A 14,533-nucleotide genomic window follows, 5' to 3' on the forward strand; every position below is an offset into this window, starting at 1 on the left:
GACACTAAACAATTCATTCAAATATATATGGTGAATAAGAAACAAATTTAGAGCTCAAAACCAACTCTCTTATTGAATGTTTATGTTCTCATTTCTTAATTATTCTCATTTCTTTTTATTTTAAATTAAAATTTATTGTAAAGGTGATATACAAAGGGGTTACAGTTACATAAGTAAGGTAATGAGTACATTTTCTTTTGAACAACGTCACCCCCTCCCTCAATCTCTCCCAGTTGTTCTCCTTCTAACTTCCCTTCCCCCAAAGTTATATCTAGTGGGTATCCCTGCTGAATTGGGTCACCCTTTGATCCAAAGTTTCTGTACTCCCCCTTTCTCTTTCCAAATCAGATAAACATATACAGAAGGGTACAGAAATAAACAACAGTGGCAGCAGAGAACTGACCAAAGAAAAAAATGAAAGAAGAAAAGAACTGCAAACAATATAATAAAAAAATACTTCTTCCATTTCTTGGAATTCATTTCAATAAGCATCATTTATATAATATTATATGCATAGCTAATGAGCCATTGTGATCCTCTCCTAAGAATATCTTCCTTTGTTCTCACTGTGTGAATGTTTGATTATTATTTAATCAGTCATGTCCAGGTGTAATTAGTTATCTATTACTGTCCATTGGCTTATTTGTAGATTTATGGGTACATTTTAGTTATTACAAATGAGGGAAAACTTGCAGCCTGTTTCTTTGGGTCTAGCTTACTTAGTATAATTTTTTCCCAAGTCTTTCCATTTCCTTATGAATGGGTCAATGGCATTCTTTCTAATGGAGGCATAGAATTCCATTGTGTGTATATACACATTTTCTTGTTCCATTCATCCACTGAGGGGCAACTGGGTTGATTCCATATCTTGGCTATGGTAAACAATGCTGCAACAAACATGGTCGTGCTGGTAGCTTTAGTGTAGCCTGGCTTGTGGTCAATTAGATAGATTCCAGAACTGGGATTACTGGATCCCAGCAAAGTGCTATGTTAGTTTTTTGCTTCCCAGAGTGATTACACAAGTTTACATTCCCACCAACAGTGTAGTAGTGTTCCCCTTTGGCCATATTCCTTCCAGCATCTGTTATTGTTTGTTTTCTTGATAATGGCCATTCTAAACTGGGGTGAGGTAGAATTTCAGTGCTGTTTTGATTTGCATTTTTTTTTATGGCCAGAGATGTTGAACTATTGGCCCTTCTTATTTCTTCTTCTGAGAAATCTCTTTAAGCCTTTAGCCCACTTATTAATGGTTGTGGTTTCTTTGAAGACTTATTTTTGAGGGGCTTAATTTTTTTTTTTTTGGTCAGTCATGGGGCCTGAACTCTGGGCCTGGGGCTGTCCCTGAGCTCTCTCTTCAGCTCAAGGTCAGTGCTCTACCACTTGAACAACAGCACCACTTCCGGATTTTTCTACTTATGTGGTGCTGAGGAATTGAACCCAGGGCCTCATGCATGCGAGGCAAGCACTCTACCACTGATCCACCTTCCCAGCCCTGACGGGGTTAATTTTTTAAGCTCTAAGTATATTTTAGATATGAAGCCCTTGTCTGATTCATAGCTAGTGAAGATATTCTCCTATTCTGTGAGCTTTCTATTTATCCTGCTAGCTACATCCTTTGCCATGTAGAAACTCTTCAGTTTGATGCAATCCCATTTAACTGGCCTTTCTTTGATTAGTTGTGATTCTAGATCTTAGGAACTTTTGACTTGTGCCAAGAAACCCTAGTGTTTCCCCTATTCCTTCCTATAATGTTTTCAGGGTATCTGGTCTTACACTGAGATTTTTGATCCATTTGGAATTATTCTTGTCCGGGATGATATATAAGGATCTAATTTCAGATTTCTGCATGTGTATGACCAGTTCTGCCAGCATCATTTGTTGAAGAGGCTGCCTTTTTCCACTCTGTGTTTTTGATTCCCTTATCTAAGATTAGGTGGTTATAGGTCTGTGCATTCATTTCTGTATCTTCTATTCCATTAGTCTTCAGACCTGTTCAAATGCCAGTACTAAACTGTTTTCTATTACTGAAGCTTTGTAAAAAAAAAAAAAAAAGTTTGAAGCTTGATATTGATATTCCTCCAGCACTGTTCATTTGCTAAGGATTGTTTTTGCTATTTGGGGGTCTTTTATTATTCCATATGAATTTTTGGATTGCTACTTCTATATCATTGAAGAATGTTGTTGGGATTTTAATGGGGATTGCATTGAATTTATAGATAGCGTTGGGCTGTATTGCCATTTTCATAATGTTCATCTTCCTAATCCAAGAGCATGGGAAGTTTTCCCACTTCCTTAAGTCTGCTTTATATCCTTTTTCAGGTTTTTATAGTTTTCATCATAGAGGTCCTTCACATCTGTGGTTAATTCCTCGGTATTTTTTGAGGTTATTATAAAAAGAATTGCTTTCCTGATTTAAGCCTCACTCTTCTCATTGTTGATGTATAGGGAAGCCACTGAATTTTGTGGGCTAACTGTGTACCTTGCTACTTTACCAAAGTTTCAGATCAGCTCACATAACCTGAAAGAAGAACCTAGGTAGTTCTTTAAGTACAGGATCATGTCATCTACAAAGAGGGAGAGTTTTCATACTTTCTCTATTTCAATCCCCTTTATGTTTGTTCCATTATTGCTCTACCTAGGAATTCCAATACTATATTGAAGAGGAGTGAAGAGAATGGACATCCTTGTCTCATTCCTGACTTTAGAGTAAATGGTTTTAACTTTTCACCATTAAGTACAATGCTGGCTGTAGATTTGTCATATACAGCCTTAATTATATTGAGGAATATTCCATGGATTCCTAGCTTCTCCAGAGCTTTTATCATAAAGGGGTGTTGGTGCTTGTCCAATGTCTTTTCTGCATCTATTGAGATAATCATGTGGTTCCTGTCTTTCCTGCTGTTGATGTGTTGAATTACAATAATTGACTTGATCATGGTTGGGTTTTTGTTTTTGTTTTTTGATTAGTTGGTAAAGTCATTTGGCCAGAACTTTATTGAGAAGCTTTGCATTGATGTTCATCAAAGAGATGGGTCTATAGTTTTCTTTCTTTGATGAGTTTCTATCTGCTTATGGGATGAGAGTTATGCTGGCTTCATAGAATGAGTTTGGTAGTGACCTTTCACTTTCAATTTCATTGAGGAATATTGGAGTGAGTTCTCCTTTAAAGGATTTCTAGAATTAGGCTGTGAATTCATCTTGTCTTGGGCTTTTTTCTTGGATGGGAATTCTTTTATTTCCATTTCTATTTCATTACTTGTATAGATCTATTTAGTTGTTTTAAATCTTCTTGGTTTAGATTGGGTATATCAATGTTTGCTAGGAAATTTTCCATTTTTTCCATACTCTCCAATTTGTTAGCATAATGTTCTGGATCTTGCTTGTTTTTGTCACGATGTTCCCATTCTTGTCTTTAATTTTATTTATTTGGTTTTGTTCTCTTCCTGTTTTGGTCAGATTTGCATAAGGGTCTGTCATAACACCACTTCCAACTTTTTCTGCTTATGTGGTGCTGAATCAAACCCAGGGCCTCATGCAAGGCAAGCACTCTACCACTGAACTGCCTTCCAAGCCCCAGTTTTGTTAATTTTTCAAAGAACCAATTCTTTGTTTTGTTGATTCTATGGTTTTGTTGTTCTGTAATTCATTTAGTTATGATTTAATTTTAATTATTTGTTTCTGTCTGCTGGTTTTAGGTTTGGCTTGTTCCTCTTTTTCAAGGAGTTTAAGGTGTATCATAAACTGTTGGTTTGAGATTTCTCCATTTTGTTGATATAGGTACTCAGAGCTATAAATTTTTCTCTAAGTACCGCCAAAGGATCTGGTATTTTGTCTGTTTTTTGTTGTTAAATTCTGTAAACATTTGAATTTCCTTTCTGATCTCTTCAATGACCCATTGGTAATTCAACAATGTGTTGTTCTGTCTCCATGAGTTAGAGAATTTTCTGTGGTGGCCTTTGGTGGCCTTTTATTCTGTTGTGTTCTCACCAAGAGAGTTTTCTCTGAAGAAGCAGTTTTTAGAGTCCCACCAAGCTATTCATGTCTACAGAGTCACACCAAGTAAAGTAAAATTATACAGAGATTTATACCAAAGAAGAAGACTCTGAGCAGCCTGCATAAGAAGGCAGATTTAAGTACCTGCCAATGGCAGCAGCAGCGGTCCAGGGAGCTTCAGCAAAGGGGGCAGCATCAGAGACAGAGTGCCTGTAGGCTTTCCACTCACCTCCAGTGTGAACTTGAAGACCAGGAACTGGAATTCACACCCTAGCCAGCCACAGACAGGCACAGAGACAACTTGTCATATTATGGATGGTTCAAAATACCAAGGGAAAGTGTGAGTACCCCACAGAAGACATCATCTCTCCCTCCTGGAGAACAGCATCTGGAAGAAACCTCTCTCCTACTGGAGAGGAACACCATTTTTAAAAGTAGCATAGATCCTGCTAGGGCACCTGGCTGGAAACACTTACCAGAGAAACAGTGACATTTTTTTTTGTTTGGGTTTTTTTTAACTGTATTTTTTTGTCTTTTCTTTTTTGGTACTGGCGATCGAACCCAGGACGTTGCACTGAGCTACATCCCAGCCCAAGGGTTGTTTTTTTTTTTTTTGTTTGGGATTTTTTAACTGTATTTTTTTTTAACAGTGACATTTTTGAAGAAGGTCAAAGGATCTGATATCCTGATACTTCCCCTCTCTGGTGGGGCCAGGGGGAGACAGCCCCACCCCTGGTGGGGCCACCCAGAGGGAGGTGGGTGAGCCCACAGGGAGGCAGGCCAGCTCAGGGAGAGGCAGCCCCCCACAAGCAGCAAACAGAGACAAGCTCAGCATTCTAGACATATTCTCAGTTCTGCTGCCTAACATTTTAAATAAATGACAAAGTTTTCAGATGCAGATTATTGAAAAGGTTGAAGAAACAGGGCAGCATTTAAAAGGTTGAAGAGACAGGGCAGTTTGTCTAAAATAAAAATGAAATGTATTTATTTGTATTTTTAAATAAATGATTAAGATATTTTTATTTGATGAGTAAAAAGTGGCCATTGGCAAATATGGGATAAATTCATATTAAGTCCTCTTGGATTTCAAAAGAAAAATGTATAGTTGAATCTATGTAAGCCTGAACCTTATGGAGTTCATAGTGAAATTAAAATATATCACATGGTCCTAGCTGAACACTGAGCAGTAAGCAGAACCATCTCTGCTGCTATCACCCTACTTCATTATGAATCACTGTCCAGGTTGACATTGTCATCCATGAAGGTGTCAGAGAAATGTTCATTGCAGTCCTGTATGAATGTGTAAATTTCCAGAGAAGGGCTTGAGAGTATGACTTCTTCATGGATATCACATTAGATGGCTTATAAAAGGAGAGATACTTTGGGTTGGTGTATCAAAATGAGTAGGCTGAATAAGCAGTGACAACAGTAGTAATAGATTCCCACTAGGTGATAATGAGTCATCAAAGATCAGGAGAGTATGTGAAAATAGAAAACACAAGTCACTAGGTACCACTGTGGCCTTTGTGGAGGTAGATGTTAGAACATAGGGGAGAGGTTGCTGAAAATAGAAGTGAATGGTGACCACAGCCTATTAATTCAGATCCTGGAGGACCTTAAATGATAGGATTGATGGTTTGATGAGCCTTTTTCTTTTACTGAGTCCCTTAGTTACCAGCTGGCTACATTTTACTTACCTATCCAAATCCTCCTCATCACCTCACTCCCACTCATCCCTTGCTACATTCTCTCTTTGACTCCCCTTCACTAATAGCTGCTATCTATTCTGCAAGGAAATCCAAAGGCAATCCCAATTTCTTTATCCTGGTTTCAGACAATGACGTATAATACCACCAGTAACCATTGGACCTTCTTTTTTGTATATATTTTTATTATAAAAATACTGTACAGAGGCGTTACAGGTACATGAGTAAGGTAATGAGTACATTTCCTATTGAGCATTGTTACCTCCTTCTTTGTTTTTCCCCTACCATCCCTTCCCTCCCCACTTCCTCAACACCCTCCCCCCCGAAGTTGTAAAGTTCATTTTCAACATAGTGTCTTGTACATCTCATTGGACCTTCTTACAATATAATTGCTGATAGTACTGGTGCACCATGCTTTAACCAGATCACCAAGGACTTTTAATCACTTTTCAAAAATATTTCTTTTAAAAGATACTGAAAACATAGTCATTTTCCTTTAATGCCAACTTAGTCATTTTCCTATAATGCCAACTTGCTCAGCTCTAGCAGGCTCTTCATTCTTATTTTTTGTGAAGTGCTCACTTGTTTGCATATTGGAGAACCATCTCCATTTTTCAAGTGGCTGGATTTGCAGACTGTTCTCTCAGCCTGTACCCAATCAGTGTTTAATGGGATCCAGAATTTTAACTGTAGTGATTGTGAACACTGTTCTACTTTATCCTGTCTAGAGAATCTCCAAAGAGGCTATTTGAAGTTAACATATTCTGTCAGCAAAGTTTTCGACCTACAGCCCTGCACAGAGCATCTTTGACTTCTTTGTTCTTCAAGGTGTACAGCACAGGGTTCAGGAAGGGGGTGATTACAGTGTAGGTCACCCAGATCAGCTGGTCCTCATCTCTGCTGTTCTGTCTTAGGTTTGAGGTAGGAAATGGAGGCACAGCCACAGTGAATAATGACTACAGTGATATGAAAAGCACAGGTGGCAAAGGTCTTTTTCCTGCCCTCAGCAGAGGCAATCTTGAGGATGGTGGAGATGATAAGGACATAGGAGATAAAAACCAAGCCCATGAGATGTGGCCAAAAGGGAACCCTACTGCATTGTTGGAGGAGTGTAAACTTGTTCGACCGCTTTAGAAAGCAGTATGGAGGTTCCTCAAAAGACTCCACATAGAGCTCCCCTCTGACCCAGCAATCCCACTTTTGGGCATTTACCCAAATGTTTATAAACAAGACCACACTAAAGCTACCAGCACAACTATGTTTATTGCAGCATTATTTACTATAGCTAAGATATGGAAACAACCCAGATGCCCCTCAGTGGATGAATGGATCAAGAAAATGTGGTATATATACACAATGGAATTCTGTGCCTCCATCAGAAAGAATGGCATTGCCCCATTTGTTAGGAAATGGAAAGGCTTGGAAAAAATTATATTAAGTGAAGTAAGACAAGCCCAAAGAAACATAGGTCCCATGGTTTCCCTTATTTGCAACATCTAGTATATGTATGAGTCAAGCGGAAAAGGTCAGATAATGTGATGCTAGGAATATGAACCCTTAGATATGTATTTAAATGTTTTTTTCTTTCATGCATTTGTTTCTAATGCATTTATAAGATTATTTCTTTGTTGCTTTGTATGTCCTTCCCCCACAGTATAACCCTGCTTTCACTGTATTTGATGTCGGTATAATCTGTGGAGGAGAAGGGGAAAAACAAGTCATTTAAGGATACAGGTGGACCCTTTGCAACAATGAGAAGTACAAGTTGTCATGTCGAAAACGAACTTCACAACTTTGGTGAAGGGGGTAGGATTGGGTGGAGGGACGGGGGGAGGCTGGGAAGGGATGTGAAGGGTAAACAAAGGAGGAGGCTGCAATGCTTGATAAGAAATGTACTCATTATCTTGCCCATGTAATTGTAACCCCTCTGTACAGTATGTTCACAAAAAAAAAAAAAAAAACAAGCCCATGGGAATCAAGATCACCAAAACACTGATGATCAAGGTCAGGATCTCATTCACTGTGGTGTCAATGCAGAAAAACTTCATCACAGGTCGGATGTCACAGAAGAAGTGGGCCACCTTGGTGGCACAGGAAGGGAGCCTGAACACGGCTGACATGTGTCACTGCCACAACCAGACCAATGCTGCAGGCCTGCGCTCCATCCCTCACCCCCAGCTGAAAACACACCTTCTTGTTCATGATGACTGAGTACCTCAAGGGGTTACAAATAGCCACATAGCGGTCATACCCCATTGCTGTTAGCAGGAAGCAATTGATGATAGCCAAAGTAATAAAGAAGAACATCTGAGTGGCACAACCTGCTAAGGAGAATGGGTGAGTAAGGTTTATGAGGTTGACAAGCATTCTAGGTATAATGATAAGTGTGTACACAGTCTTAGAGCCTGACAACATACTGAGGAAGAAGTACATGGGGGTATGGAGGTGATAATCAAGGGTAATGATGGTCACAATAGTGACATTGCCCACCAGGGTTAGTATTTACAGTGCAAGAAACACAACAGAGTGTGAGCTGGTTGAGTGTGAGTTGAGAAACCCTGAAAATGAACTCACTCACCCATGTGTAATTCTCTTTCTTCATAGTATATCTATGAAAGAAATAAGTATATAAGGATTTTAGATGAGTAACCACTCATCTATTTTTGTCAAATAGTTGACAGGGCAAATTCTTGTGGTTAATCTACCACAAGATTCTTACATTAGGTTCATGTTCATAGTTACTTATCTGGGGAGTAGACATTTGAAAAATGTTCTTTTCTCAATAAGAAGAAAGTATACATAGCTTTCAGAGATATTAAACTTTAAAAGAGGCATATTATAAACTCATTTACTTCTTCTATCATGTACTATTTTATCTTGAACATCCCTAGGACAAGTTTCTTCATCTTTCTATGGATGTGGTGATGATAATATCATAGAATTGTTGACAGAAAATTTTCATGTTATGAAGCACAAAACATATGTGAGAATTAAAGATAATTGACCAATTCAAGTGCAGTAGTATCATGTGAATTCCAGGCCTTGTGGCTACCTAATCCTTGAGCTTCTAGAATTTGGGTGGATGTTTTGCTATTGTGACTCACAGAGAGTCTTTCCAATCTGACTTATTTTTACTCTGATGCTGCTGCTTCTTACAACTCTGACTTTAATTTATTTTCCTTAGATACCACTCATTTTTCAAAGACAAACAAGTGTTTTCCTCTTACCCTTACTACTCTCAGATCTATGTGTCCTTGTTTGTGTATCTATTGTATTGAGGAGTTGTATAGAACTATTTTTACTGTGAGCATATTATACTGCTGTCAATTTATTACCACCCCATGGACCAGGCATGATGGATTATTTTTCCTCCTCAGATACAGAATCTGATTTATGCTGTGTTTAGGGTAATTCTCAGACACACAGGTATCAAAGGACTCAACCAGAACTCAAACTCATGCCTTCTGATGCCCTGTGATTATTCCTCCCAGTACACCATTCTGCACTGTAGAACTATCCTGCCCACAGCTACACAGGAGCCAGGCATTTCCACTCTTTATGACTGCAAGATGGCCACAGCAATGTAGGATATCTCCTGAAATGGTCATTTCAGGTCATTGCTTCTTGACACAAATTACCCATTAGAAAGCAGAATGCTGGTGCATCATGGTGAGATTCTCCCCAAAAAACAGAAAGCATAACTGTTTTAACCCCTGTCTTATTTTTACTGATGCCAATAACAGTCACAAATAACTAAATAATTGAGCTAAAGTATAATGTTAGAATTATAACAATATAATACTATGGGAAAAATAACATCATTAACATATAATTGGAAAATATACTGGTAGTGAAACTTTTCCAGTAGTCTTTACCCAACTACTAAGCTACATGTAATTATGTAAGAGGTTAGTTGTAAAAAAATTAACTCAGTAACAGAATGATGGAGTTGTTTCAAAAGTGCATTTTGCTGGAAGTAAAGCAAATGAGTCCCATTATGAAATGATTTATTATTGGCTAAGTTTCAAAGGTAAGCTTACCTAGTGCTTTTGAATTATAGTTAATTTAACCATTTTTCATAAATATACCACTTTTCATAGAACAAATCTACAAAAGGTATTTATTTATAAGATATTAGTATACAGTTGTACTTAATTCCTCAATGCATGATATACAAGGAAATCAGAGTTGCAAAAAAAGTACTTATTTTGGACATGAGAGACCATTTTTTTATTGTGAAAATACCCATACAGAGGGGTTACAATTACATGAGTAAGGTAATGAGTACATTTCTTATCAAGCATTGTTGCCTTCTCCTTTGTTTCCCCTTACCACTCCTTCCCATCTCCCCCTTCTTTTTTCTTTTTCAAAGTTTGTTTATCAACATAATGTTTTGTATATCTCATTGTTGCAATGGGGCCACCTGTATCCCTATTTAAACAATTTTTTCCCTTCCCCTCCACAAATTATACCAACATCAAATACAGTGAAAACAGGGGTTATACCATGAGGGAGGGACATACAAAGCAACAAAGAAATATCTTATAAATATGTTTAAATTTTCCCCTAACATCAACTTATCTGATCATTTCTGCTTGTCTCAGACATATACTAGTTATTGCAAATAAGGGAAACCATTTCTTAATAGGAAAAGTTGTTTGACCTTGATGTGCATGGCATAGTAAGTAACTGTAAACATGCTTTATGAAGCTTTATACATCGTGCTGCTGTGGACTATGAATTGTCTGAGACAAGGATACAGACAAGTGAACATAGGAGGTAACTAGTAGAATCATTGTTTATTACCATTTTAGTAGAGATACCCTCGAATCCTGGGAAGTAATGATTTATTGAGCTAAGTGCTTGGAAGCCATAACCAAAGGAAGAAGAGCAAATATTCCTAGACACCAGGATGCTTTCCAACTTTGTAAAATTGGATCCTTTAAGAACAATAAAACACTTACTTGTATTTTATTCCTCGTGTGGCATTACTGAAGTTTTTGTCTGAATTCTCACTTCTCCCCTAGTGAATCAATGGCTCAACAGAAAAACTGAGGTCGAGGTCAGATATGTGTCCATGAGTCAGTAGTACTCACAAATCTGGGTCATGAAGAAGAGGCATCTGAGGGTGGAGATTCCATCTGCTATTTAGTCACTCAGGAATAGAGGGAGAAGGGAAAAAATATCAGGGGCCCTTTGGATACAAGATAGTCCTTTCAGTTGGAGAAGAGCTTTTGGTATTGATGGAAGATTCTCCAAGGAGTAGCCTTCAGGGGCGTCAGGTGCTGTTCCCTGAGGACCCTGAGAGTCCTCCTGGGATGAGGTAACAGTAGACAGCTTTCACCAGGGGACCTTGCTACATGTGGGTCACATTTACCTGATCACATGGGTTTGTGCTCTAAGAGTCTTGAGGCCATTTTCATAGCAAGTACAAACAGCCATGACTTACTTTTCAAGTTCTAATTTTTTTAAATAAACATACTATTTTTATACAGTTGGGTCTTGGAAAACCATGGTTACAAGCTCAAGTGAACTGAGCTACAAGCCACTTTCTTGATTCCAGGAAACTGTGAAGTCTCCCTATAGTGAAAAACATACCTCTGTGCTACAAGCTGGGTTGTTTTTTAGATTTCCTTCTCTCTGAATGAAAAGAGTCAACTCCAGCTATGGTTTTTGTACTCTAACAATTAAAAGTGAGAGGTTAAAAACTCAAAAGACAGCAGAAACTTACCGAGAAGGCCCAAGAGACCACCGAATGTCTAAAGAACTTGAGCCAGGATGGCATCCACTGACAGCATTGTAAGGAAAGTGGTTCATAGCACCGGGCTTCATGGGCCCAGCTTGGGTGCTCTCAGAGCTCGTTTTCCTGCTACAATCCCAGGTGCTTCATTCCCCTAGGCAGATTTTTACTTTGTTCTTAGTTTTATGTCCATTTCTTTACCAAATCCGGTCAAATCTCCTCCTAGTTAAATTTTCACACTTGGCAAAAAATAAAGTGCTTGCATCTGTATCACGATAAACTTGAAAACGTGCTCCTATACCCATTCTTTTTATTGTTTTCATTTCCTTATCTTATTTCTCTTCTGAATTTGTGATGACCTTTAAATTTAGAAAATTATAAAATGATAAAAGTTTATGGTAAATTTTAAAATGTTATTAACACTTGCTCTTATCTCAGTAAGTTTCAGGTACCTCAGAAATGAAACACTATCCAAACTAGTTTCTTAGAAAACTCAAGCATTTTAATTAAATGAACATTGATAGAGTTAGTATCCCATCTTTTTTGGTGTTTGTGGCTGAGTAGTATTTTTATAAGCATTATGATCTCTTCTTTTGAGAGGTCAAGTATGCTTTGACAGTTCCCATTTTTGTATAACCCTGTTGATTAAAAACAATTTTCTTTCTATGCTCTAAGGGAGGGTTCAAATGAACATAACTAGGAGCTACATTCTTTGGAAACTCCAATCAGTACTGACATAGAAAGGAACCCCCTCAAAATGGAAGTGGATATAACCTCCCCCTTGCAACAGAGTCATTTAGGATAGAAGACGCTTTGAATTGCAAACATCTGAGTTTTCTCTCTCAAAAAGAATTAAAAGGTCATCTTGCAGTTCAATGTACAAGACCTTTATTTCTCAGTGAAATGAGTACCTCTTACATTTCAAGAATTTAAAAATCAAACAATGCAGAATCCTATGTTTATAAATCACCAGGACAACCTCTATTAAGGAGGTTGATGGCCAAATGATCTCCAGTTCCTGGCCAGCAGAATTCTGAAGATGTGGCTGTATGAACAAATGAAAGGTCTGGATACTATGAAGTACCATCACCTAGAATTATGCATGGTGTATTTCTTTGCCTCAGCATAGCTCTGACTCAAATCATCCATATGCAAAAGTTACACATATTCAAAGTTGTTTCTTTTGGAACCCTAGATGTTTCCATCATCTATTACAAACTACCCTGAACTTAGTAGCATCAAATAACAATAATCATTTGTCTTGATTCCTGTTAGGATGGTGGGCTAAGTTGTCTTAGGAATAGTAAGTTCATACAACATCCTGGAGGGATGTGTGTGAGCTCATACAGCATTTTGGCCAGGTGGTTATTAGGACTTGCTCATTCATGTACTGGTTAGGTGACATTGACTGTGGCCTGAGATACATACAATAGACTTTCCACATGATCTAGGCTGCTTTGCTCGATTAGTCAAGCTGTCACAAAGGCTCACTCAAGTTCCAGAAGTAGCTCCTATTCATAGGCATACTGTAAGGATATATGAAATCAGAACTATATGTCCATTTTTTAATATGATTGAGGTGATATGATTTGAATTAAAAAATGTAACAGATTTAGGTTCAGTGGGTTATAAAACTGTAAAACATAAACAAAAGTTTTGGCTAGAGAGACAAGAAATCAGCAGTTCCAATTTGTCTATAGGTTGATAGGCTGGACATTTGTCGTTATGTTACTCCAAAATATGTTATTCCTTTAAATTTTTTAATATAGCAGTGCTACTTAAAAAGCACTGTGTTTAAAACATGTAAATAGTAAAGCATAGCAATAAAAGAAACATTAGGGAATCTGTCAGTCAACACAAGAGCTGTACTCATACATTTCTCATTTTTTTTCTCATCTTACCTACCTGCTCACCTGCTCAAACCTCCACCAATATTTACTACTGGCTCTATTTTTCTGCTTATTCAATTGTGTATACTTTAACAATTCATGGTTTAGTGTAAATAGATAAAATATACTCTGCAGTTTTGATACTGGCTTCTTTACATTTTCTTTTTAATTTTAATTTTTGCTTTACATCAACTTTATTCTCAGAGCAACCTGTGTGAGTTAACAAACCCTCACTTGCCAACTGTTGTAGGAATCATATTCCTTCTTACATGTACCAAAATCTCATATCAGCGATGAGTTCTGGGTTGCAAAAGAGGATTTACTGTTTGCACCTGTCTCTAAGGCTTTGTTACAAACTAAACAAATACACATACATAAGTGCTCTACACTGTCTTGTCTTTTCTTCCTTCTTTACCTCCCTCTTCCTTCCTTCCTCCCTTTCTCCTTCCCTCCCTCCCTCCCCTTCCTCTCTCCTTCCCCTTTCTTCCTTCCTTCCTTCCTTCCTTCCTTCCTTCCTTCCTTCCTTCCTTTTTTCCTTCCTTCCTTCCTTCCTTCCTTCCTTCCTTCCTTCCTTCCTTCCTTCCTTCCTTCCTTCCTTCCTTCCTTCCTGTTTTTTGGGGTGGTGGGAAGGACTAGTATTCAGGACTTCAAATTCTTGCTTAGCTCAAGGCTGATGCATTACCAGTTGAGCCACACCTCCACTTCCAGTGTATTGCTAGTGAATTGGAGATTAGAGTCTCATGGATTTGTCTGACCAAGTTGATTTTAACTGGGATCTTAAATTTCAGACCCCTGTGTAGCTAGAGTTATAGGCATGCACCCTTGGGCCTGACCAAAGTTATATTTCTAAGATCTATGATGGAGCTGTAGTCATTAGTTATATACCACAGGGTTTTTTAAAATTGATTTTCCTTTTAAGAAAAAATAGGAATGTTTTCAGATTTTTGTTGTTATAAGTTGTGAGATTTCAAATATTTTACTACATGCTTCCTTGAGGTAATGTGTAAAAATTCCTCTAAGGTTTATATATTTGAGAAGAATTACAAGCTCATGGGAAGATAGAACATGGAAACTAATTGAAAATTGATGAATAATAAAAGAGATAGGAGAGAAAGGGAAAGCAAGTATAATAGAAAGAATTAATTTGATTAAAATATAATAAATGCATGCATGAAATACCAAAGTAAATCCCCTTTGTATAATTC

The 14,533-nt window shown here is 37.7% G+C and overlaps 1 non-coding gene and 1 pseudogene across 1 annotated transcript; both read right to left on the reverse strand.

The window, feature by feature from the left end:
- Positions 1-6,466: 6,466 nt before the first annotated feature.
- On the reverse strand, positions 6,467-8,301 carry LOC138812071 (olfactory receptor 10J1-like; annotated as a pseudogene).
- Positions 8,302-13,582: 5,281 nt separating this feature from the next.
- On the reverse strand, positions 13,583-13,711 carry LOC138812260 (small nucleolar RNA SNORA40). Its single transcript, XR_011367578.1, has one exon. It is a non-coding gene; the product is annotated as a small nucleolar RNA SNORA40 (small nucleolar RNA).
- Positions 13,712-14,533: the final 822 nt, after the last annotated feature.

This window comes from Dipodomys merriami, unplaced genomic scaffold (genome assembly GCF_024711535.1).
Source record: "Dipodomys merriami isolate MVZ:Mamm:240054 unplaced genomic scaffold, mDipMer1.0.p SCAF_56, whole genome shotgun sequence".
Classification (NCBI taxonomy): domain Eukaryota; kingdom Metazoa; phylum Chordata; class Mammalia; order Rodentia; family Heteromyidae; genus Dipodomys; species Dipodomys merriami.